Here is a 25,549-nt window from a genome sequence, read left to right as displayed (position 1 = left end):
CTTCAACAAATATACACCTACCAATTGTGTTTCAGGCATTTTGATGATCCCTGGGAAATGGCAAGAAAGAAGCAAAATGAAATACATAAAATATCTCTACTTATTGCTGCAACATGGCACTCTGAATGCTCTATTCCCAAATCTGTAAAAGTGAGATTCATTTGCAATGGAATGGGAACTGTGTCCAATTCATGCGCCTTTATCTAATTTAACTGAAACAGGTACTCTCCAGTAAAAATGCTTTACTTTGCCATAAAATTTCATTATAGAATGTGTCAAAACGTTGTAAAAGCATATGGAGTAAAAGAAGTTAAGTTTTCATAATTCTCAAAAGTCAAATGTGAAAATAAAACCTGCCTCCCTGGCTTATTCCCCATGTACAGATTGCTTATTCGTGAATAATGATATAAAAAGCTCTGAACTCACTCACTTGATAAAGGAGGCATAAAAAATGCTGGTACATATATTCTTACCTGCCTTGTTACCACTTGCCATCTGTATTGTTCCTGTATTCTATAGTCACTTAACTGAAAATGCAAAGAAATCATCTTAGCTGTAACTCCCTCAAAATCACCATCAATGTCCAAGGAGAATGCCAATCTGAATCTTTTACTCTTCCTTCTATATCTGACTTCACAATATCTAGGATTCAATATCAAGGACTATTTCATTTTATTGAGAGAGAAGTGGAAGGAGAGATATATCAAATTAAAGGAAATTACTTACTCTTCCACCCCCCAGCAAGCAGAAATAGTTGAGTCATTGTAAATAGGGAACTTAAACAGCATCAGTTCTATTGACTGCAGATGACTTCCTCTCCATAAGAGAAAGTCATCCTTTTTGATTGAGCTTTGGGGGAGATGCTAATGGAGAACTGAGGGGTTTAAAAAGGATCCCACTTGTAAGTCAGATGAGCAGAATAAACTTTGGAAAGCAATAGTTGAGAGATGTGGCAGCCAAATCCATACCATGACCATTGTATGGTATGATCAATGCTACTTTCAGCCAGAGATGGCTTCTGCTGGCAATAATGATATATAATGATTAGACAACTTTATGGGGGGCGATTCTTCAGATCCACTTGCCAAGCAACTCATTTATATGCCCTTTGTCTTGGTGGAAGGCAATCTATATAATAAAAGCCAAAGTGACCATTACGGTGGAACAACCAGAATGACTGGTCATTATGATGTGCACTGACCACTAGGGGGCAGACACTTAATGCAGGAGCTGCCCCCTGGTGGTCAGTGCACTCCCACAGGGAAGCACCACTTAGCCAGAAGCCAGGCTCTTGGCTGGCGAGCACAGTAGTAGAGGCTGGAGCCTCTCTCCCCTCCAGGCAGCGCTAAGGAGCAGCAAGCTGAGTGGTAAGGAGCAGTGAGCAGGTGGGCTGTAAGGAGCAAGGGGTCCTGGACTGTGAGAGGGATGTCCAACTGCCAGCTTAGGCCCTCTCCCTGCCTAAGTCGGCAGTCAGACATCCCCCAAGGGCTCCTAGTCTATCTATCATCTGTCTGTCTATCTATCTAACTATCATCTATCATCTATCTATTATCTATCGATCTATCTATCTATCTATCTATCTATCTATCTATCTATCATCTATCTAAAAGCCTAAATGATTGAACGACCAGTTGACTGGTCACTGTGATGTACACTGACCACACAGGGGGCAGATGCTTATGCAGGAGCTTCCCCTGATGGTCATTGCACTCCAACAGCCAACTTCCCATGACCAGCCAACCTCCTGTGGTCCCTCCATCTGGTCAGCCAGTCCCAATCAGGCCTGATCATTGGGCAGGCCGAGGGACCCCACCTGTACACAAATTTGTGCACCTGACCTCTAGTATCTATATCCTATATAATAAAAGCCTAATATGCAAATTGTCCCCTCAACTGGGAGTTTGACCACTCACTATGACGTGTGCTGACCACCAGGAGGCATTGTGGAACATGGTGGGTTTTGGTGATATGGCACTGGCAGTAGGAGGCAATGGAGGCACTGCAGGTCCCAATGGGCCCCATGAGAGTGGGACTGCAGAGGGACGGTGGAGCAGGTAAGCGGGGAGCACCAGGCTAAGACAGATGTGAGTGGGGGCCTGATAGCACTGTCAATTGCCCCGCAGACAGTGATAAGCTGAGGCAGTGGGGGGGCGGGGCTGCCACCTGGCTCCCAAGAACTGAGGGAGAAAGAGCAAATAGCAATATTAAAAATATTTCTTCAAATTACTTTTCATGTAATGTGCACAATCTATGCACCAGGCCACTAGTGTGTGTGTGTGTGTGTGTGTGTGTGTGTGTGTGTATTAGAGGCCCAGTGTCTGAAATTTATGCACTTGTAGGGTCCCTCAGCCTGGACTGCAAAAGGGCTCAGGCCAGGTCAAGGGACCCCACTGGTGCACAACTAAGGCTGGGGAGAACATGGAGATTGGCCAGCCAGGGAAGGACTATGGGAAGGCTCCAGGGTGTGTCCAGCCTGCCATGCTCAGTCCAAATCGGCTGGACCTCAGCAGCAAGCTAACCTATTGACCAGAGCATCTGCTCCCCGGTGGTCTGTTCATATCATAGTGAGTAGTTGAACGGCCTTAGCATATCATTAGCATATTACACTTTGATTGGTTGAATGGCCAACTGGACGACTGTACACTTACCATATTAGGCTTATATATATCTGACCAGTAGGTTAGGTTGCCGCTGAAGTTAGGCTAATCAGGACTGAGCAAGATGGGCTAGACATGTCCTGGAGCCCTCCTGCGGTCCCTATCCAGCTGGCTAACCTCCAACATCTCTCCCTGTCCCCAATCCTGCACCAGTGAGGTCCCTCAGTCTGGCCTGCCCCCTCTCACAATCCAGGCTGAGGGACGGTCCTCCCCCCATCCCCCACCCCGCCCCGTGCACAAATTTAGTGCACTGCCCCTCTAGTATTTATAAAATTTTACCTTCAAACCCTCAGACCTAGGGCTATGGGATGCCACAGAGTTCTGCTGCCAAATTAAGCTCATCAGCAAGTCCACGGGTTCTGATTTCTGTTTCCAATAAGCATTGCAGCATAATGTCTAATTACCAGGGATTGTCCCCTTCCCCACAAAAAAACAGTGCCCTGATAGATCAATGCCTCTAAATTTTGTTGTGATACAAAACACCTAAATTATGACTTATTTCTCTTCTCCTCTAATTACAATTTACAGCCAATTTGAAACCAATTAAGTTCTTGGTGTTTTTCCCCCCCCAGTCTGCCACTAATAGGCCCTAAATTACAAGAATATACGAAGCTGTGGCACATCAATCTACAGCCACAATACTTGTAGTAGAGTTGTCATAAAATTACAGAAGGATAACGAAATGATTGGATGTAATTAGGTGAGAGGAAAATAGGACCCAACTCAAAATGTCAGTCAGCAAGTAATTAATCCTAATATAGAAAAATGTAAAAAAAGTATATATGTGACTTAAAAGTCACATTATTTAAACAACTGCATTCCCCAAGGAAATGAAAGCATAAAAAAATAAATTAGAAGTCCTTTATTATTAACTTGATCGAGTTCATGTTTATCATAACAAATGACAAAGCTTCTCAATTTATTAACATTGCCTGAAAGGCGAATGGTTTTCTTAAATCTGAAATACAACATTTGAGCTTTTTTGCAAATGACATATAGAAATGTAATGTTTAATTAAATGCTTTATTACAATAAAAAATGACCATTCTCTCTGTGAGGAGTGACTATAAAAAAGGTTTTCAAGCCCTAGCCAGTTTTGCTCAGTGGTTAGAGTATCAGCCTGTGGACTGAAGGGTCCAGGATTTGATTCCAGTCAAGGACACATGCCCGGGTTGTGGGCTTGATCCCCAGTGCGGGCCATGCAGGAAGCAGCCAATCAATGATTCACTCCCATAATAATTGATGTTTCTATCTCTCTCTCCCTCTCCTTTTCTCTCTGAAATCAATAAAAACATATTTTTAAAAAGTAAAAATGGTCTTCAAGAATTATGTGGTGAGAACTTTGAATTCTTTTCTGTGCTGATAATAAAACCTGGTATAATAAAAGATGTTACATTTATTACTTTTAAGAAAATTAAAACACTGAGTTAGTAAAAAGAAAAACATCAGACTGTTTATTCAAACAACAGGTGAATGATAATTTTATATTACATATAATTCAATAAAAAAATGTAATTATTTTCCAAGATGAAAAACATTAAAATATTTTTCCAGTCTATCTTTGTTTACAGTATAAACTGCTTTCAGAATCTCAAGAGTGTGATTTAAAAAAAAAAAAAAAAAAAGAGAGAGAAAGAAAAATAAACTATACTGCCTTTATTAAGAAAATACAATTGAAAGAATGAAACTAAAGTATGGGAGAAATGGAGAGATGAGAAGTCACCCAATACAGTTACTTACAACACTGCAAAATATCTAAAATGCATTTCTGATTAGATAGACTGTAAGATATGGTTAAGAGCTTGATTTCTGGGGATAGAACTGTGCTCAAATTTCCTTAGGCAAATTACTTAATCCCTTTAAGCCTTAGCTTTCTCATCCTTTTTTTTTTTTTTTTTTTTTTTTTTTTAAGGATAATAATAGTATTTGCCTCATAGAGTTGTGAGGATTAAATACTAGAGGCAATTCATGTAAAAACCAGAGCACACTGCTTGATATAATCTGCTCTCAAGATATCTTAGTGCTTATTGAAAATACAATTTATACTTAGATTCTGTTCAGAGAGATAGATGGGTTGCAAACCACTGCTAAAAGAGACAAAAAAACAAACAAAAACAAATTCAATGTCCTGTTTTATTGGATACTCATACCTGACATTGAGAATGCTCTCACTTTATTGATAAGATTGAGGGAAAAAATTAAGTATGGAAGGAATTATTGCTAATATTTACATGGTGCTCCCAATGTGCTAACCACTGTTTTACCTGTTTTATATATATTAGACCATTTTATTCTTAAAATCTGAAGACAGGTTCCATTGTTTCTTGTCCAGCCATCTCTGCTAGCTGTTTGAGGATGAGGATTAAGTTTTAAGGGCAAGGCAGAAGGTAGTACATGGCGTTCAGTTGTTGCTTAGGAGTGCTGAACTGAACACATGGGTGAATCTTCCCAAAATGCTCCAAATATTTCATGATTTCACAAATGCCCTGCTTTTCAGATTTCTCTCCACCTCTGTCTGCCAGATGCCTATCATTTTAGTCACATAAGACCAAGTCAGTTTTTTTTCTTTGTTTTTCTTTCTTTTTTTTAATATTTGTTTGTTTGTTTATTTATTTATTTATTTATTTATTTAATATTTAATTGATTTTGTACAGAGAGGAAGAGAGAGGGATAGAGAGTTAGAAACATCGATGAGAGAGAGTCATCGATCAGCTGCCTCTTGCACACCCCCTACTGGGGATATGCCTGCAACCAAGGTACATGCCCTTGACCGGAATCGAACCCGGGACCTTTCAGTCCCCAAGCCGACGCTCTATCCATTGAGCCAAAACCGGTTTCGGCAGTTTTTTTTTTTTTTTTTCTTAAAAAAATATTGATTTCAGAGAATGAGAAGGAGAGAGAGAAACATCAATGATGAGAGAGAATCTATGATCGCCCACCTCCTACATGCCCTCTACAGAGGAACTGCTCTGTTTGCAGATGTAAGTTCAAGGTGTTCATGGGAGGAGGTGGGTTCAGGATCTTTGACCACTGCAAACCGGAAGCCTGTGTTGCTCCTTCCTAAGCCAGCCAACATCCTTTTCTTCCCAAGGCTAGTTCAAATGCTGCTTCTTCAGTGAGATATTCTCCAGGTCCTTCAACCAGAATGAATACAGTACCACCCTACTTAATGCATTGAAATACATGCTATAAGAAGAAATACGGCTATTTGCTAAAATGTGTTTAAGTTAATACGTTAACAAGTCCCAATAAACTTTGCCTCCTGGCCTTTTTAAGTGTTGGTGCTTATTTATGATAAGTTATGCATTTCAAGTACATCCCTTGCTAAATTAAAAAAAAAAAAATCATCAATTCTCTTAACTCTTTAATAAAGCTTCCAGAGGGGAAAGAAAATAATATTCTTTTGAGGAAAGCAAAAAAGTCGAACTCAGAATCATGCCAGAGTAGGTCTTAAACACATCTTAATAGATTGATGTACCAAGTAATGTGATCCCTACCTAACACATGCCCTACCTTTGCCCCAGATTGCAATGACAATCTTATTTGTCATTTCCCACCTTGCACCTTCATAAACCGGTTGATAGAGGAGAAAGGCCAGGGACAAATCAAAATGAGTGTAAGGCTGCAAGTAAAAGGAGAAATGAACATGTTACTGAAGAATTGCTTGGAGTGTGTGAGCCTTGAGCTAAGTGGGAAAACAGACTATGTTACAGGAATAACTAAATTTCTCCACAGAGAGGTTGGGGGCCTTTATGGGCACTGGAAAATTAAACAGTACACATGTTTAGAGCTATCACTATCCAATGCATAAATCTACATCTCTTTAATAGTATTGCACTGCAACTTTCCTCAGACAAACAGAAAATTAGGTAGAGCAAAAGCATATGAGGCTTGTCTATGTACCAGTGATATACTTATCACTCCTGTTTGGTTGGGGTAAATATATTAATGACACAAAGTCTAATCCCACACTCTTTGTCGGGCTTTCACACAAGCTAATGTCACTTGCTCTCAAGAAATACCTCCTTTTATTCGTTTGATCCCATTAGTTCTCCCCACACCCCTGAGTCCGATAATTACCCCTTTCCCTTAGTTTTCTTGAGATGCCCTGGTTTATAAGCTTTTCAATCTCATTCACATCCCTGAAGCATCCTCCAGGCATCCATGTAGTGTTGATTGACATACATAAGGGTAAGAGAAAGTCAGAGCCATTCCAAATTGGTTCTAAGAAGTCTGCCTCACAGCAGATTGCAAGAAACCTGCTACAGCAAAAGCCAATTCACAAAAAAAAAAAAAAAAAAAAAAAAAAAAAAAACACAAATGGGAGCCCTCCTTGGTGTGTGTGTGGCAGCTGCCAGCACACAGAGGTGGAATTGGAACGACCTCATCAGTGAAAGGCGGGGCATGGCAACACACCAGGGGAGATGCACCAAATCTTCACTTAGCCTGTCTCTTCAACCTGGGCTAAGAGTCCCACCTGGGACTCTTCACAAATGAGCATGCTGGCATTACAGGAGCCACCCTGGAATGGGAGCCCTGTGGGAACTTAGGTGACCCACTCTGACTCCCTGAATCTCACGTGTAGCATTTTTTTTAAAGTAAAACCTTATCTCTTAATGTGATAATTCCTGCAAGTCCAGTGCGGAAAGCAATAAAAAGCAGATTTGGTGTGGTAGAACCGGAGTAGGGGACTAGATCACCTGCTGGGTCTCTTACCTCTTCCATTTGGCCAAAAGGGAAGTCTAAAGAACATCAGAATGTCACAGAAAATTATTTGCAAAACATGGACGTGGTGATTTCACACACTCACGAAGTTCTAATCTCCAGTGAAATGCCCTTCACTTTCAAATATTTATACTGACCTCCTTAAGGCACTGTTGATGGCACCCTTGACAATGCTTTGCTGATAGTGGCCAAAACTTTTTTTCCCCATTATCTGACCTCTTAACCTAGTGCACTCTCCTCTCTGTTGCTGGGGTCATCATGCTCAGCTGGCTAAAGATTCAGAAGTGACATTTCTTGCCCACAGAACAATAGCTCTAGCACCCATTGCACCATGATAGCTTCCCTCCTTTGATTTTCAAATGTTCCTCAACATTCATAAGTTCAATCTAAAGATATTACCAGCTGGGAAAAGAAAAATCTTTAAAAACCCTTGGTGAGAATAAGTTCAAGTGGTTGGTACAGCACAGTTTCAAGAGAGGGAAGGCCTAAAGCACAATATAATTAATTTTATTTTTTAATCCAAAACCCAGCATACTTTTTAAGATAAAATAATGCAATATTTTCTATCAGTTTATCATAAACTTTTTAATCTATGAAAAATATTTGTTCAATCTGGACCTTAGTAATCATGCTAGGAATAAGAAAAGTTAAAAAGTAGATGTTTCAGTGTACAAATTTTGCTGAATTGAATCTTTTTATTTACATGGTTATCACTAGAAGTATCAGCTAAAAACACAACCCCAAAATGGTTTTCCTGGGGACTTTAAGTGTTTAACACCCTAATACCAGCATCTGAGTAGCCTAAAATAATGCCCATTCGTTTGTACGCTTGTCAGTTGAAATCTAGAACTCCAGCAATGGTCTTTGAAATAAAATGCTATTCTGTCATTCAGCAGCACATGGAAGTATTGGTCATGTTTAATGTAAAATTCAGAATGTAAACATATCTGCATAACTCTTCCTGTCCCTTTTCATAGACACTGCAAACAACCTCTAGTTTTTATTTTAAACTTTTTTCTCCTTATTTCTTAATATTGAACAGTAAATCTAAAGTGCTCACTTCTTTCTCTTGCAAATATTTAACAGAGCACAGCCTTCTTTCATCAGTCTTAACTCCCAAACGTTGTATCCTCTATTTTCCTTTATTCAGGATTCTCCTACCGGTATCTTTAGCCCTCCACATTAAACACTGTATTGATTATCTGGCTTCTTTCTCTCAGTATTCTTAAACAGTTCTCTTGTGTTGGCCTGGCACATCCATCATTCTGTACTCCTCTTTTATACATAATGAATAATTTTATTTACATAGTGTCCAGTTCCAAAGAATTAAAGCATTTTAGATTACTTTGGGGAAATGTGTATAATCAATTCTGACAGCATCTCTGAGACAGGTGGAAACAAAACACCATAATCCATTTTTACTAAGTAAGAAAGATGGCACTGGAGATAAGGGATTAGCCTTGGGCCGCACTGTCATTTTCCAATAGTTACAAATGACATTGGATTGCTGGCCAAGTTCACTGGCCCTCTTTCTATTCTTTCTTCCATTCCTACTGCGACCTCCCTAGTTCAGGCCACCTATACCCTTGTTGTAACACTGAGACCTCCCATCCCAGAGTTCTGCTCTACTTTGTTCTATTGTTACTGCCAGATGTGTCTTCCTGAAGAACCTTCCTGATCATGCCACATATTAGCACATTAAACCTTCAATAGCTTTCTATCATCCAACAAATTAAATATAACTTTTCACATACCAGCATTTCAGGTCTCAATCTAACTTTTAAATACAACAATAACAACTGTTTATGTATACTTCAGTACTCGACATGACTAACATAGTTATTCACTGTTCCCAAAATCTCACACTTTCTCTCTTTCAAATCTTTGCCCATACTGTTCCAGATACTCTGAAGTACGTGTCTCCTCCTCTCTGCTTTAAACCTGGGAGATTATTTTGAATTTTTCTACTTCCATGAATCTCACCATGGATCTGTTTCTAGTGAGATATAACTTATCTTTTGCAAAGGAGCAGAATGCTGTGATTGTCTTTTAACATTCATGATAGTCTAACTTATTGTTTGACTTTTTACTTATTTAACCACTTTTTATAGAATACCAAAAAATTTTAGAATAATAACATTTTTTCTAGCATTAAAAAAAATCTTGTTACCTCGCATCTGTAATCCTATATAATAAAAAAACTAATATGTAAATCAACCAAACAGCAGAACATCCAGTTGCTATAATGTGCACTGACCACTGGGGGGCAGATGCTCAATGTAGGAGCAGGCTTAAGTCGTCAGTCAGACATCCCCCAAGGGCTCCCGGACTGTGAGAGGATGCAGGCTGGGCTGAGGAACCCCCCTACCAGAGTGCACAAATTGCATGCAGTAGGCATCTAGTTACTTATATTATAAACTTTCATATGCATTTAATTTTTATCCATTAATTATATTTTATCCTATTTATTAATGTCTCTTATTCTCAAATACTTCTTATTATGATTCATAAATAATCATATATCATTACCTTCTTTAAATTCTTGAACTCTGTTTTTTTCTATCGCTTTTGTTGGTTCCTATTTAATCTCTTAATTTTGGCATTATTTATAGATTGGCACATCCATCTTTATGAATTGGTTCTTGCCTCTTCTATAGTTCCTCCAGAAGAAATGGTTTTCTTCCTAACTCTAATTGGAGACACATGACATTAATCTGCAAATTTTATTTCAGTCCTGATTGGTTGCCTTTCCAACTATCTCTTTGAGTTTGTACCAGGATGTCAATTTACATATGACCAAACAGTATTTCTACCTGCTTTGCCTGTATTCACACCAGTGATTTTACTTCTCCTCTCTTTTCCACACTAAGCTAAAATGTCTTTTCTAAACAATCCAATCTATCTACTCCTCTCAGTGTACAGATAAGGAAACTAAAGCTTTGAAAGGGGGATGTGGGGGGGGGCGCGTAATCAACCAATGACTTTGTATGCCTATATGTATAACCCATGGACAAAGAAAATAGGGTATGCACTGGAGAGAGGAAGTGGGAGCTGTGAGAAGTTGGCTTCAGGCCCCAGTCTAGTTGTGTAGATGTGCTGAGGTAGTGGCAAGCAAAGACAACAGACAGAGCGGCACAAAACAGCCTGAACACCAGCTATGCTTGGATGTGGAAATACAGTTGCTGACAGACAGACAGGTCATCTCTCCTACCTCAGCCACACATTTTATTGGGGATCCACCCACACACATAATAGGTAGCTGATTTTGGCCAATGGTGGAGTGCTAGCCACCACGTAGGAGTGCTAGCCAATCAGCGGTTGAGAACCCAAAAAGTTGCAGGGCCAAGCTAGAAGTGGCTGATGGGGGCAGAAAGGTGAGCAATGCAGCACAGTGCAGTGGCAGAGGTAAGATGGCAGTGGTGCTTACTTGACATCTTTGCAATTAGGCTGTTGCCTTGCTCCTTCTTTCTCCTCTGAGCTGCTACTCTGTCTTGATCAGCATTGTGCCTGCTTTCCTCCTACAGTTGTCCTAGACCCAGGTTCTCCAGCGCCCGGAGCCTTAGCTGCAAGGGAGGTTGACCAGTTGCTGGAGGCTGGCTGTGGGAGCACACTGACCACCACGGGAAGCTCCTGCATTAAGCATCTTCCCTCTGTTGGTCTGTGCATGTCACAGTGACTGCTCGACCAGTGGATCTGTGGTAACAGTCACTTGGGCTTTTATATATAGAGATATTGAAAGAACTTGTCTGAAATTATACAACACAACTTATCTCCAGATCAAATTAATATTAAACCAGCAGTCCATCTGAAGGGATTCCTTTAAGATAATATAATCCTCTGATGTCTGTTGTGTTTATAGAAATGCCCCTGGTAATGTTTACTCTTTCTCATGTTGTCTTCTTGAAAATATATTCAAAAGGTTTATCTTTTTTCTAAGTACTGAAAATAGGGTTTCTTTCTGTACATGTTTGTTAAGATCTTCTAAATGACAAAAATTTGGTCAGATTTCCTTTTTATTGCATTCTAGAAAGCTCATACTATAGCTTTTTGTCCACCCATCACAAGTGTTTAAACCTCAGAGCACCCAAACCAGTGTCCCTATTTGGTTTCAAATTGCTTATTAAAAAAAAAAAAAAAAGAGAGAGAGAGAGAGAGAGAGAGAGAGAGAGAGAGAGAGAGAGAGAGAGAGAAAAGAAATTCCTACATATAAATTTTGATAATTATTTTTTATCTTAAAGAACTAACTTGTAAATTATATCTATTTTAGACTATCTAGAATATTTGGGGGGTAGATAAAACTAATTATACAAATAAAAGAGTGATATACATAGAACTAGCTATAAAGTTTCTAGACTCCAGGAGTATACCATGTCCTTGCTCTTCCTCACACTTAATACTTTGCTATTAGTACTTTTGTGTGTGTGTGTGTGTGTGTGTGTGTGTTTAAGATTTATTCATTTTTCTTATTCCTCATATCATATTGTAAAATTTCCAAGGATGAGAACTTTCTTAAATTTGTTTTTTCAGTTCTCTCAAGCAAATATAATGGTATGTTCATATGCTAGCCATTCAACAAATGGATGTTATAATGCTCAATCTATAAATTCCATCTTAAAACATCTTACTTATATATAGAATTGTCTATCTGAACTTGGCTAACGCTGTAATCCTTTACTTGATAGAATAGATATGCAGCAATAGGGTTTACTGCAAAATAAATTACTGTTACTAGAATCTTGTCTTCTCTCTAATTTGGGGAAAATAAAGAAATGTATATTTAATAAATATATACTTATAATGCAGTCAGTGTTTAAAATCAGGGCAGAATATTGCTAATATTCTGTAAACTTATATTCAGAATATTAGCAATACAACCTCTGACCTAATGGCATCTCTTTTATTTAATATTAATTTTAATGTGAAAGTAAAAATATTTAAAACTCTAGAAATCTCACCTATTTTTTAAAATATATTTTTTTATTGATTTCAGAAAGGAAGGGAGAAGGAGAGAGAGAGAAACATCAATGATTAGAGAAAATCATTGATCAGCTGCCTCCAACACACCCCTTACCTGGATCAAGCCCCACAACCCAGGCATGTGCCCTTGGCCTGAATTGAATCTGGGACCCTTCAGTCCGCAGGCTGATGCTCTATCCACTGAGCCAAGCTGGCTAGTGCAAAATCTCACCTATTAATAATTAATAACTTTTCCTAACAATTTCAAAATGTATTTGTTTGTAATTCATCAAAACAAAACAAATTAAATATACTGTACAATTTTCATAGATATTTACTATTGGCTCCCGTGAAATGTTGGATGGATGATACACCACTAAATAAAATTAAGGAATGAGAGAGTAATTCCTTGCTTAGCAGTAGAATCCACCCTCTGATACTTCATAAACATGTAATTATACAACAGTTATTTTATACCTCAATTTTATAAGATAAGACTATATTTCCTAAGGTTTAATCCACAGAAAACAGATACTTCCAAAGTTGCATTAAGATTGTTTTCATTCTGCTCTGCCTGCTTTGCATGGTTGTAGAATAATAACCATGTTGAGAGCTGACCTATGAACCAGGAGTTCAATTCCAGGTCTGGGCAGTTGTGGACTGGATCCCCAGTGTGGAGCATGCAGGAGGCAGCCAATCAATGATTCTCTCTCATCATTGATGTTTCTCTTTCTCTTTTTCTTTTTCTTTCTCTTTCTCTCTCTCTCTCTCTCTCTCTCTCTCTCTCTCTCTCTCTCTCTCCCCCTCCCCCTCCCTCCCTCCCTCCCTCCCTCCCTCCCTCCCTCCCTCCCTCTCCCTTCCTCTCTGAAATCAATAAAAGAATATTATTTTTATTCCATTGTAAGCACATAAAAAAATGTATGCATTGGTTTGAACATAATAATGTGGTCTCCAACATGGAAACAAGAGGTAACTGGAGTCCAGTCAATGTCACATTGAGGGGATTGTGCCTGAAAGATCATGAGGAAATTCTGCACAACCCCATTTACCATGCACTGATATAGAGCTGCAAGAGGCATCAACACACAAAGGAAAGCAATGAATAAAGTCCGTTTGCTTCTATTAGAGGCAGTAGTGCTGCTCTTAATAAAGCAGAGATGAATGTTATTCCGTCAATGTTCAATTTTCCATTATTATTTAAAGAACCAAACTCTTGTATTAGAGTCCATTTGAGGAAATACTATTGTCATCTTTTTATATATAAAAGCAATTTCAAGTCACTGCTAAATTATATATAAGAAAATATACTACAGAGTTTCAATTTTTCACATGCTCTTGCAAAGGAATAGGAACAGTTCTTACCAATATGTTTGCAATAAATCTCTGTATATTGAGATAGCACCTTTTTCTTTAGGTCATTGTTAAAACACTAAGAGTATAATGACCCAAGCAAATAGTTTTACCCTAATATCCTCTTATCAAGTTTCTTGAAACTAAGCAAATCTGATTAACTCTTTGTGGTTATTGTTGTTGTTAATCCCCTTTAGGCTATTTTTCCATTTACTTTATAAAGAGTAAAAAGGAGAGGGAGAGAAAGAGAAATTCAGATGTGAGAGCTGCCTTCTTCACAGGCCCTGGCCCTACCAGGGATGGAGCCTGAAACTGAGATACACTGAAGTAAGTGCCCTTGATCAGAATGGAACCCAGGACCCTTGATGCTCTATCCACTAAGGCAAACTGGCTCAATGGAATTATTATAGAAATTATTTCAAAATATGGAAAATACTTTGTTTCAGCTGACAAGAAAAAATAATTTTAAAACCTGGCTTTCCAATAATAGTTCGGATAATATGTCCATAATAAATCCAGAGACAATTCTCGATCTGTTTTGTTTTTGTTTTTGTTTTTTATTTCCCCTGGAAATTTAGATCCCAGAACCCTGCTAGAAAACAAAAGACGGATTTGTCTATACACTGTGGGCTAATCGTCTGCGCCGAGACCCCATGTATTTGGAACATATTTATGCAGTCAAGTCAGAACAGTAAGTTCCTTGCCAGATTTAAAAAAAAAAAAAAAAAAAAAAAAAGGAATTTTTACAGACTAGACCAGACCTTCGAGATTTTATATCTTGCAATCTTTCAGACAAGAGCACCTGGCATGAATACAGTGGGAACTTAAAACTCCAGAAAGGAGAAAGGTTTAAGACTACCTCCATGACTAAAGACAAAGATTCCCCTTGGGGGGAAATTACAATAAACTGAAAAATACTTTGTGGAATTTAAATCTCTATACAGTATGTGAGGAAGCTCAATGCCCCAATATTGGAGAGTGCTGGGGAGGTGGAAAATACGCCACTGCCACAGCCACGATCATGTTGATGGGCGACACGTGTACAAGAGGTTGCAGATTTTGCCTTGTTAAGACTGCAAAAAACCAGCCTCCAATAGATGCCAAGGAGCCCTACAATTCTGCCAAGGCAATTGCAGAGTGAGGTTTGGGTTATGTTGTCCTGACATCTGTGGGTCGAGATGATATACCTGATGGAGGAGCTGAGCACTTTGCAAAGACTGTGTCATACCTAAAGGAAAGGAACCCGAGAATTCTTATGGAATGTCTCACTCCTGATTTCCAAGATCTTAAAGCAATAGGAAAAGTCGCTCTGTCGAGATTAGATGTATTTAGATGTTTATTTAATAGAGTTGGTTTGAAAGTTAAATGCAATAATCTATGCTAAAAAACTTAGTATAGTGACTATTAAGTTTTGACTCTTTTTATTAATACTATTTCTAATTAGCCATAGATTTTGGGGGAATGAACATGAATGGCAATTTTCAGTCAAGTATGAGTTTGAAATTTTGTTCCATGGCCTAGCAGATCTGAAATCATGGGTAAGTTGTTTAAAAGTTGCTAAGAAAATAAAGTGACCAGTAAAGAAAAGTATTTTCAGCAAAGGGTTCTAAAAAATTGGACATCCACATTAAAAAATAAACACCTACCCCACATTATGCATGATAACTTAAACATTGACCCATCTGTAAAGTCTAAAACACTAAAGATTTTAGATAAAAATACAGAAGAATATCTATGTGACTTGGAACCAAACAAAGGTTTCTTAGATCATATAAAAATAATTTTAAAAGAAATTGATAAATTACAATAAAAGTATTAATGCATTAAAAGATATCATTAAGAAAATACATGGAGTCCTGGCCAGTGTGGCTCATGGTTTGCTCACTGAAGAGCTCCAGGTTCGATTCCCAGCCAAGGGCATATATCTGGGTTGCAGATTTAATCCTTGGCCCTGGTCAGGGTACATGCAGGAGGAAACCAACTGATGTGTCTCTCTTACATCAATGTTTCACTCTCTCCTCCCTCACTCCTTTCCACTCTTTCTGAAAATCAATGGAGGATTGAAAATGGTGGTGGAGTAAGTGGATGCTATACTGACCCACTCCTAGGACCAAACTGTAATTACAACTAAAAATACAAAAGAAACAACAACCCCATCCTGAATAATCAACTAAAGATTTGCAAGAGAGAACCCTGATAAGCAAGGATGGAAAGTGGAGACCACATAGAGACTGGTAGGAAGGGCAGAGGTACAAAAGGGCTGGCTAGGATCCCATAGCAGCTAAAGTTCCGTTTAGATATCTCAGTTGTGGAGGTTTACCACTGATAACTCTGGGGTCTAATCCCCAAGGTGTCCACCCTCCCACCCCCAGCAGAGAGCACCAGAAATGAGAAAGTTACCCAGTAAACATCTGGCTGTGAAAAGCAGTGGGGCTACTGTCTGTCAAGGAGAGATGGCTAGAAATTCAGGTTACTTTTTTAAGAGGTCAATGCACAGAATTTCATGTGCAGCCACTCACCTTGGGTTCAGGAAGAGGGAGGGCAGAGTGGACTCGAGCTGAGTCAGCAAAAGCTAGGGTTGGGGGCTCTGGAGTTAAGAGCTTTGAAGGCAGTCACCCCAGTTTTCCTGTGCTGAGTCATTCTCTTAAGATTTGGAGGTCATCTTTCTCAGGTAGACTTGTGCTATCCAGGTGGTTTTTGCCTGGGAGAAGACAGTTGACCCACCTTATTGGAAAGTCATTTGCTCCACGCTGTGGAGTTTCTGAGGCAGACTGAGATCAATTAGCTTCCAGGCAGAAGCAATGGCCCCACTCTGTTAGAAAACCTCTTGTCACACCTGTGGACAATTGCCTGAATCTAATCAGTCTGCAGGCAGAGGCAGGACTCTAGTGGCTTTAAATTTTTGCCTGCTCTAATTAGTCATTAGACTAATTAGACACTGTCCTACGCTAGAGATTGGGAAGCAAAGCAGATCTACCTAACACATTGTCAAAGACCTAAACAGGCAGCCAAAATGAGGAGACAAAAAAAGGCTAATGAAGTTTATCACCACCAAGCCAGCATTACAAGAAATGCTAAAGGGACTGCTATAATGAGAAGAAAACAGAGAGAGAGAGAGAGAGAGAGAGAGAGAGAGAGAGAGAGAGAGAGAGAGAGAAACTTAGGCATACAGAATTATAAATAAGTGCCTACAATAATAACCTCAAATGTTTAATCTCCAAAATTTATAGAGAATTCATACAACTGAACAAAAGGAAGATAAACAAAGTTGACCTACAATAGACCTTGGTTCATTTATCCTTCACTTTAACCTCAATCTCCTATTGGGGTCTGGAATCCATTCAGATTTCCTTGCCTAGCTTTTACTATTCATCTCTCCTGTACATAGATGGCAATCACTTGCTCAGAGTTTCTTCTAAAGGGTGTTCTTGACCTCACCTAGTAAAATACTTATTTTTTCCCTCACTCCCCTCACAACACACAGAGCTAATCAGAAGTAGATTCATGGTGGACATTTAGCCTTCCTCATCCCTGGCCTCTTTACCCTGAAAAGGAGAAGGAGTAAGCAAAAAGAAAGAGAACAGAAGAATCGCATCAGCCTGAGTGTCATGTATAGTATGTCAAATGCTATGAAAAGTCAGAGAGAGAGAAGAAACCGCCTTTGAATTGTGAGAGTTAACCAAAGTTGACCTCAGAGAGATCATTTTTCAGGAAAGTGGTTGGTACATCAGAGGATTGGCCTTATTTCTATTCTGGGCTCATCAGCAGCTCGACTTCTACAAGCTTTCCAGCTACCTTTGCTGCAACATGAAGGCCCTACCTTTATTACTTTAGTTTCTCACATTCTTAACCAGAAAATTGTTACCTCTCAGTGTTTCTTATCTTCCTAAGCACAGGCAGTCACAGGCCTACAAAGGCACCGTGAACACAAAGGGTTCCAAACACACTATCCTTTGTACCTTCACTGCCAGAAACCCCAGCTGTGTTTGTTGGCCTTGGGAATCACTCTATTGCTGTTTTCACTTTTCAGGTGTATATATTTTGTCCTTTGCAAGGAGTAAGCGCCAATCGCTTCAATAACTTACTGTGTCTTATCTTTCTTGCCTGATGCCTTTGAATGCTTCATCTTCAAGGCAAGGTGGGGGTGGTGGAGTCACTTGGAGCCAAATAAAAGGCTTTGCAAATACAAAAATTAATCTAGGGATATTGAACAGCCCTTCCATAAAATCACTTTTTTTTTTTTTAAGTAAAAATTATGTTCTGGATCTGAAGGTAAAAGTATGACGTGCCAGGGACTGGATGCTTGCTTCCTAAATGACTAGCTTCTAAGGAAGCCTCTCTTGTTTTGAATGCCCTAGGGAGTCTCATACTCTGTGAAAGAACTTCGGCTGAAATTGGAGCTAGCTAAGTGAATAATATGTACAGGCAACAAGCAATTTTTGATGCTCAAGATTATGGTAGATTGTGTGGAGCATAAAAAAGGAAAATGTTGCATGTTCTTTTCCTCAAGTGGTATGTACATGAAGCAATTATGGAATATTTCAAAACACAAAGTAAACAAGCATCACTGGCTACTGTGGGTCTGGAAGGAAAGGGATTGAGCAGGCTGGAATATGTTTTCTTAGTTCCTCAAGCTTTCTAGAAAAGGGAAAGGGCTACTTTAAGAAGGGTTTATGAAAGGTCACTTAGATAATCAGAAAATGAAACAAAAGAGATTTAGGACCCAGAATGTAAGTTTGTTTGTTTTTTTTCCCCCCAAGTCAAAAGACTTTAACTCTTTGTAATTGTTGTTTTTAGTTTATTGGTTTTTGTTGTTGTTATTGTTGTTTTGGGGAGAATAAAGAGGGGGGAGGTCTGAAAGGTTTCCTTAATTTTACCAGTGATGAATTCAGTGAGTGATTTTAGAGGAAATATCCATAAGACAAAGCACATGCATAGGCATTCTGAATAATACTTGGAGATGAGAGATGAAAAAGGTGGCATTAAACTTTATTTTTTTGGTATTATTAGATTAAAACTTTGCTACACTTTATCATTAATTGTTACATGATGCAAAAGCTATCCTTAGGATAAGCCGTAGATGTGGCTTACTGTTGAGAATCTTTTTCCAAAAAGGCATTTCACATCACACAAAGGGCACAGGATACAGTTAAATTCCATGTTGATATTGTGAATGAGTTGAGAACCAAGCAAAAGATCCATCTCAATGGATCAACTTAGCTCATTAAGTAAAAAGGACTGTCCACTAGCCACAGAACAATTAGACATTGCTGCAATTTTTATTTATTTTTTTTTTTTACCAAAACCTTTCAATTTAGTGGGGCAGTAAAATTCGATGACTTGCTCATAGAGGCCAAATGAGATTTACAGAGTTAAACCTGTAAATGAGAATTGTATTATATCCAATTAAGTATATTATATTCAAACTAACTGCCACATTCTCTCTTTATTACCTTGTTTTAGTTAATATTCTGTACGAGGCTTCCTGCCTCATAACATTTTTTGAATAAGAAACATAATTTTCCATATTTGAAAATGTATTTGCATCATAAAGTTCATTCTATATATTTTTATCATTATTGGAGGCATTAATATTAGCCATCATATCTACCCTATTTTTACATCAACACCTTTTCCTTCAAACTATAGAAACCACAATCCTCACACTAGCCTTCTTCAATATTTTATCACATTGTCAATTGTACTTTATTATTGTTTAAATTACCACTTAATTAAGGTCTTGAAAACCACTCTTACTCTTCATCTATAGCTCTTAATTACTCTTTTCATGTGTTTACTTCAGAGAAAGCAAAATGTGCTAAAACTTACAAAATGCCATGATTAACATGTTTAGCCTTTTAAAAAAATACTTATCCTAAATTAACACACTACAAATTCAAGTTCATCCTTAACTGTCAATCTTATTTAATATCTGAATTTTTTGGCTTTCTATTTCCTCATCTTTGCTTATTAGTAGACAGTATATTGTACAGCGGCACTTTCTAAATATACCTGCCCATGGAGCTCGATGTCACTTAGCATTTTCTTTGAGGGACATTACATCACCAGCGCTTCCATCAACACTGTGGCCTCTAACACCAAGAGAAGTTTTCAGGAGCTCAGTTACACTGGCAGGCATTAGCCTGCTTTGCAGGAAGGTGGGACACTTGCTTCTGAATCTGTCTAGCTTATGGAGAAAATATCCCTAACAATACCCAATTTTGAAACATAAACAGAGGTGACTGAAAGGATGCCTGTACCTTGTGACTTAGTGCTTGAAACCTCTTTCCATAAGCATGAAGTGTCACCAGAGAGAATTTGTTTTGGTTTTGCTCCCTAATTTTCCTTTGAGCCTTTAATAATCCTGACCCATCTGTACCTCAGCACACTTCAACATCTATCTTTCCCATTTAACTCAGCTTTTTGAAGTCAGGAACCTAGTCTCTGTGTTCTTTTTGTGTTCCCAGAACATAGCCTCAAATCTAGTACCTCAGTACACCTATGCAGAATTTCATGGCTGCCAAGTTTGATAAATACACTTCTAAGTAAGGTCTGCTCTGTCTAGCTGGATGTTGTCAGTCAATAATAATAATAATAATAATAATAATAATAATAATAATAATAAAGAAGTGGAAAACATGTCTGCTTTGAAGGAAATAAATAAGGAGCTATGCATGGACTCCCCCAAAAGACAGACTCACAGGGAGGAAATGAATAACCCAGACTGGAGTGTTAGTTTGTCTGACTACAGAAACTATAACATTATACTCTGACTCCCCAAAAATAAGCAGTTGTTCCAGGATATGAGAAAAATTAGAACTTTTCACTTGTGATCCCCAGCTTGCTGTCTTTTGCCTACCTTAGACTGCCTCATTCATTTGACACTTGTTGATTTAAATTTATCTCAAGGGTCCATATTTGACCCTGGGCAATATAATTCTCATCAGATTTTTCCTGCTAATGCTGTCAATCTCATTTGGCTTCTGTGAAGTCACTAAACTTTGCTGTGCACTTAATTCTTAATCTTGGGTAAAAACTGAACTCCTTTGTTCCTTATCTAGTTCCTCTGCAATCACTGAGCATCTATAATGTCCTTATCATGATTTGTTAGAGCAGTGGTTCCCAACATGGGGCACACACCTCACAGGGGGGCGATTTGATTTTTAAGAGGGCTATTTGAGAATGAGTTTTAACAGTGAATTTTTTTTGCATTTCTTATTGTTCTAGATCTAGGAGCCTCATATATAGCATATAAGTATATATTGTGACATATTCATGCATTTTAGTTCTCTATTATATGTTTTGAAACTTTATTTGCTATTCTTTCATATCACTTCATATTATTTTTGTTTTTGTAACAGTTTCTTAGTGATTTCTTCCTCAGTACTTCAACTGTCCTTTTGTTCTTTTATTTTTCTCTCTCATGGGTGCCATGTTCTTTGGAAGCTATTTAGACCAAATTAATGGCCTTTTAGGCTTCCTCCATGAGAATAGGAGTTCACTTTTTAAATAATAAGAATTATATGTCTCAAGAGGGTGGGGGGTAACGGAATTTTAGAGATGCTTAAGTGGGGCATGGCCAAAAATAGGTTGGGAACCACTGTGTTAGAGGAATGACTTGCTTCCATAAAAAGTGGAGATAACGTGAGGTTATAGTGAAATTTTACAACACAGAAGTGGTTATAATCCCAGATTATACATCACCTCTGCCTGGTTGGATGCTCAGTCAGCTCCAACACTTTCTAACTGTGATCCTTGGAATGTTACTCAAGCCTTTTGTACCTCAGTTTCTTAATAATAAAATGGGGATAATAACCTAATTCATCTAGTTGTTAGAGCATTAAATTATTTCATATTTATAAAATGCTTAAAGGATTACCTGGCATATGATACTCACAATATAGGAGTATGTTATATAAAAGCAATAGTTATAAGATAAACTCTCAAAGCTAGGAAGTGTGAAGGAAGCCTGTGGCATTAATATCAAGGTTAAATTATTTGCTCGTTTGTTTTATTTCACTTTTTAAATTATAATCTCGGCTTTACTTGCTAATGTCCTCTAGTTGATTGACAGTATTTTTAAAGAATAATACTTATATTATAGCAATAACATTTGGTTTCTTGTTTAAGGTCATGAATTGCTATGTACATTTTATAATAAGAAGACGCTATCTCATTATTGTGAAGCTATCTGAAACCATGTCATTTCCCACATTAAACCAAATAATAAATATATGTCTATTTTGTAAGCGGAGTTTATAAGGTTAGTTGTCCAGAGGGTCATGTAACCATGAATGAGGTTAGTGGCCTGAAATACTGATGTACAGGGCATTGATAATTGGATGTAGACTTGTCAGCATGTGAATTTCTCAGGCAGTTTCACCAGCAACTCCATCAGCCCTTTGCATTTTTAAGTGGAATTGCAGTCTATTGGCAACAAGACCCTGGATCCCAGCCAGCCCCAGCACCACTGGAGTCACACTCCCTTCAGCCCTGATCTGTAGGGTGAGATGCTTTGGATGATAAATGGTAGCAGGACACCAGGGCAGGAGCTGCATTAAATGGAGCAAACTCAAACTTGGCAGGGAGATGAAATGTACTAAGGACATACCTTGCCCAATATTAAGCCACGAGGCAAAGCTGTGAGACATTGGAGAGCAATGGAGATTGCCTCCGGGATTACATGTGACAGAGACTGCATGACATCAGTAACCGACGAGACAAGATCACACACCACATGACAAAACACTAGCAAGAAAGGTTCTGCTGACCACATGCCTTCTTGAGTCTCTTGTGCAGTTTTGAATAGGTTTATATGACAATAATCAATGTCATACAAGATTAACAAATACAATGGTGTGTTGAGTCCCTGTTTGCAGTTTCAAATGCCAATTTTCTGTTTGATGTTTCAATGGAACTTATTTAGCTAATGGAAGCCAATGCAATACCATTTTTTCCACATTTTATCATTCTCTTTATATTCAAACATAGAGTAAATGCTACCCACCAACTGGATTTTCATGAGGAATGAATGAGATAATGAAAAGAATAACATCTATTGTATTATGATGTTAGACACATGCAATCGCCTCTTAATCCTTGAAAATCTCCCTTGTCCTGAAATTGGCTATGTCTGAAATTCATATTGCTCCTCTAGCATTGTTTTGATTAGGATTACCATGGCATACATTTCTGCATCCTTTAATTTTTTACCTACTTGAGTCTTCATATTTAAAGTTGACTTTTCATAGACATATATATTAGAGTCTTGGTTTTTTATCCAACCTCAGAATATTTCTTTTTAATTGGTCCATTTAGGCTATTCACAATTGAAGAAATTATTATCATCAGATTTATATCTACCTAATTTGAAATTCTTTTCTATTTGTTATGTTTGCTCTTTTTATCTCTTTGGTCCTCACCCCCACTCCCATTTTATGCCTTCTCTGATGTTGAACAAGTATTTTATATGAGTCTATCTCCACTTTTAGTGTATCAATTATTATTTTTTATAATTTTAGTGGCTGCATTACAGTTTACAATACACATTTTAAAAATATATTTTTATTGATTTCAGAGAGGAAGAGAGATGGAGAGAAAGATAGAAACATCAATGATGAGAGAATCATTGATTGATTAGGTGTCTCCTGAAAGCCCCCAACTGGGGATCTAGCCTGCAACCTGAGCATCTGCCCTGATTGGGAACTGAGCCAGTGACTTCCTGGTTCACAGGTCGACCTTCAACCACTGAACAACACTTGCCGGGCTAAAATAGACATTTTAAATTAACCTAAATCCACCTTCAAATAATATTTTACAGGTCCATCCATGCAGTTGCAAGTGGTTAAGAGTTCTTTTTTGCCGAAACCGGTTTGGCTCAGTGCATAGAGCGTCGGCCTTTGGACTGAAAGGTCCTGGGTTCAATTCCGGTCAAGGGCATGTATCTTGGTTGCGGGCACATCCCCAGTAGGGGGTGTGCAGGAGGCAGCTGATCAATGATTCTCTCTCATCGATGTTTCTAACTCTCTATCTCTCTCTCTTCCTCTCTGTGAAAAATCAATAAAATATATTTTTTTAAAAATAAAAGAGTTCTTTCTTTTTTTACAGCTGCATAGTATTTCATTGTGTAGATGTACCACTGGTTTTTAATCCAATTATTTGCTGATAGGCAGAACCTGGAGAGGAGTATGCTATGGAAATAAGTCAGTCAGAGAAAGATAAATATCACATAATTTCACTCATTTGTGGTATCTAATGAACAACATAAGCTGATGAACAAACACAGATATAGAGACATAGAAGCATTGAACAACTGTCAAACCTCAGAGGGAAGGCAGGGGCAAGTGAGTAGGTGGGAAGAGATGAACCTGTATGCATATATGTATACCCCATGGACACACACCATAGGGTGGGGAAGGCTTAGGGTGGTGGGCAGGGTTGAACTGGAAGAGGTCAATGGGGGAAAAGGGGACATATGTAATACTTTCAATAATAAATATTAAAAAAAACATTTTACACTTCACATGTGATGCAGGTGATTTATAACAGAGGAATTGAAATTCTTCTTTTCATTAGCATTAATGTCACTCACTTTATTTATTTATTTATAAGCTATAATCACCCAATCCATTGTCACTGTTACTATTTTAAATGGTTACATTGTAGATCGATTAAGAATAGGAAAACTAACTCAATTTTGCCTTATCTATTCCTTCTCTAGTGCTTTTGTTCTATATGTAGATTTAAATTTCTGATGTACAACATTTTCCACCTGCATGAAGAAATTTTTAGAAAATATCTATAAATATTTTATCTATATATATTATTGATTTCAGAGAGGAAGAGAGAGATAGAAATATCAATAATTAGAGAGAATCATTGATTAGCTGCCTCCTGCTTGACCCCTACTGTGGATTGAGCATGCAACCTGGGTGTGTGTCATTGTCCATAATTAAACCCAGGACTCTCCAGTCTGCAGGCCAATGCTCTATCCACTGAGCCAAACTGACTAGGCATGATGAACTTCTTTTAACATTTCTTGCAAATTAAATCTGTTGAAAATGAATTTCCTCAGGTGTTTTTTTTTTTTTTGTGTGTGTGTGTATGTGTGGGTGTGTGTGTGGGGGTATGTGTGTAAGAAAATATTTAATTTTCACTTTGAACAATACTTTACTGGATATATAATTCTAGATGGATGGATTTCATTTTATTTTTCAGCACTTTATAAATATTTCACTCCACTCTCTTCCTGATTGCATGGTTTTGATGAGAAATCCCATATAGTGTTTACCCTTGTTCCTTTCTTTATAGGCAAGTTGTTTTCCTCTGGTTTCTCTCAGGATTTTCCTTTGTCTTTGATTCACTGAAATTTAAATATGTTATGCCTATTTGGTTGTAGTTTTTGTTATTATTTTTTGTGTTGTTTGTTTAATTAGTATTGATTGTGCTTGTTCTCTGGATTTCCAGGATATGTAGTTTTGGTGCCTGTCACTAATTTTGTAAAGTTCCCTACCATTATTACTGACAGACATTTTCCTGCTCCATTCTTTTTCTCTTCTGATATTACTGCATATATATATTGCACCTTCTGAAATTGATAAGAGAATATGCTTTTCAGTTTGGGAAGTTTCTATTGACCTGTCTTCAGGCTCATTGATTCTTTCTTTGGCTGTGTCAAGTCTATTAAGGAGACCATTAAAGATATTGCTTTAGCCGGGACCGGTTTGGCTAAATGGATAGAGTGTCGGCTTGGGGACTGAAGGGCCCCGGGTTCGATTCCGGTCAAGGGCATATACCTTGGTTGCGGGCCATCCCCAGTAGGGGGTGTGCAAGAGGCAGCTGATCAATGACTCTCTCTCATC

The 25,549-nt window shown here is 38.2% G+C and overlaps 1 protein-coding gene and 1 pseudogene across 5 annotated transcripts in view; one reads left to right on the top strand and one right to left on the bottom strand.

Moving 5' to 3' along the window:
* NLGN1 (neuroligin 1) overlaps positions 1 to 25,549 on the bottom strand; it is an 804,575-nt gene that overhangs the window by 210,015 nt on the left and 569,011 nt on the right. The window lies entirely within an intron of this gene.
* On the top strand, positions 1,951 to 20,921 carry LOC118724761 (annotated as a pseudogene).

This window comes from Pipistrellus kuhlii, unplaced genomic scaffold (genome assembly GCF_014108245.1).
Source record: "Pipistrellus kuhlii isolate mPipKuh1 unplaced genomic scaffold, mPipKuh1.p scaffold_m20_p_2, whole genome shotgun sequence".
NCBI lineage: Eukaryota > Metazoa > Chordata > Mammalia > Chiroptera > Vespertilionidae > Pipistrellus > Pipistrellus kuhlii.
This window is presented reverse-complemented; position numbering and strand designations above follow the sequence as displayed.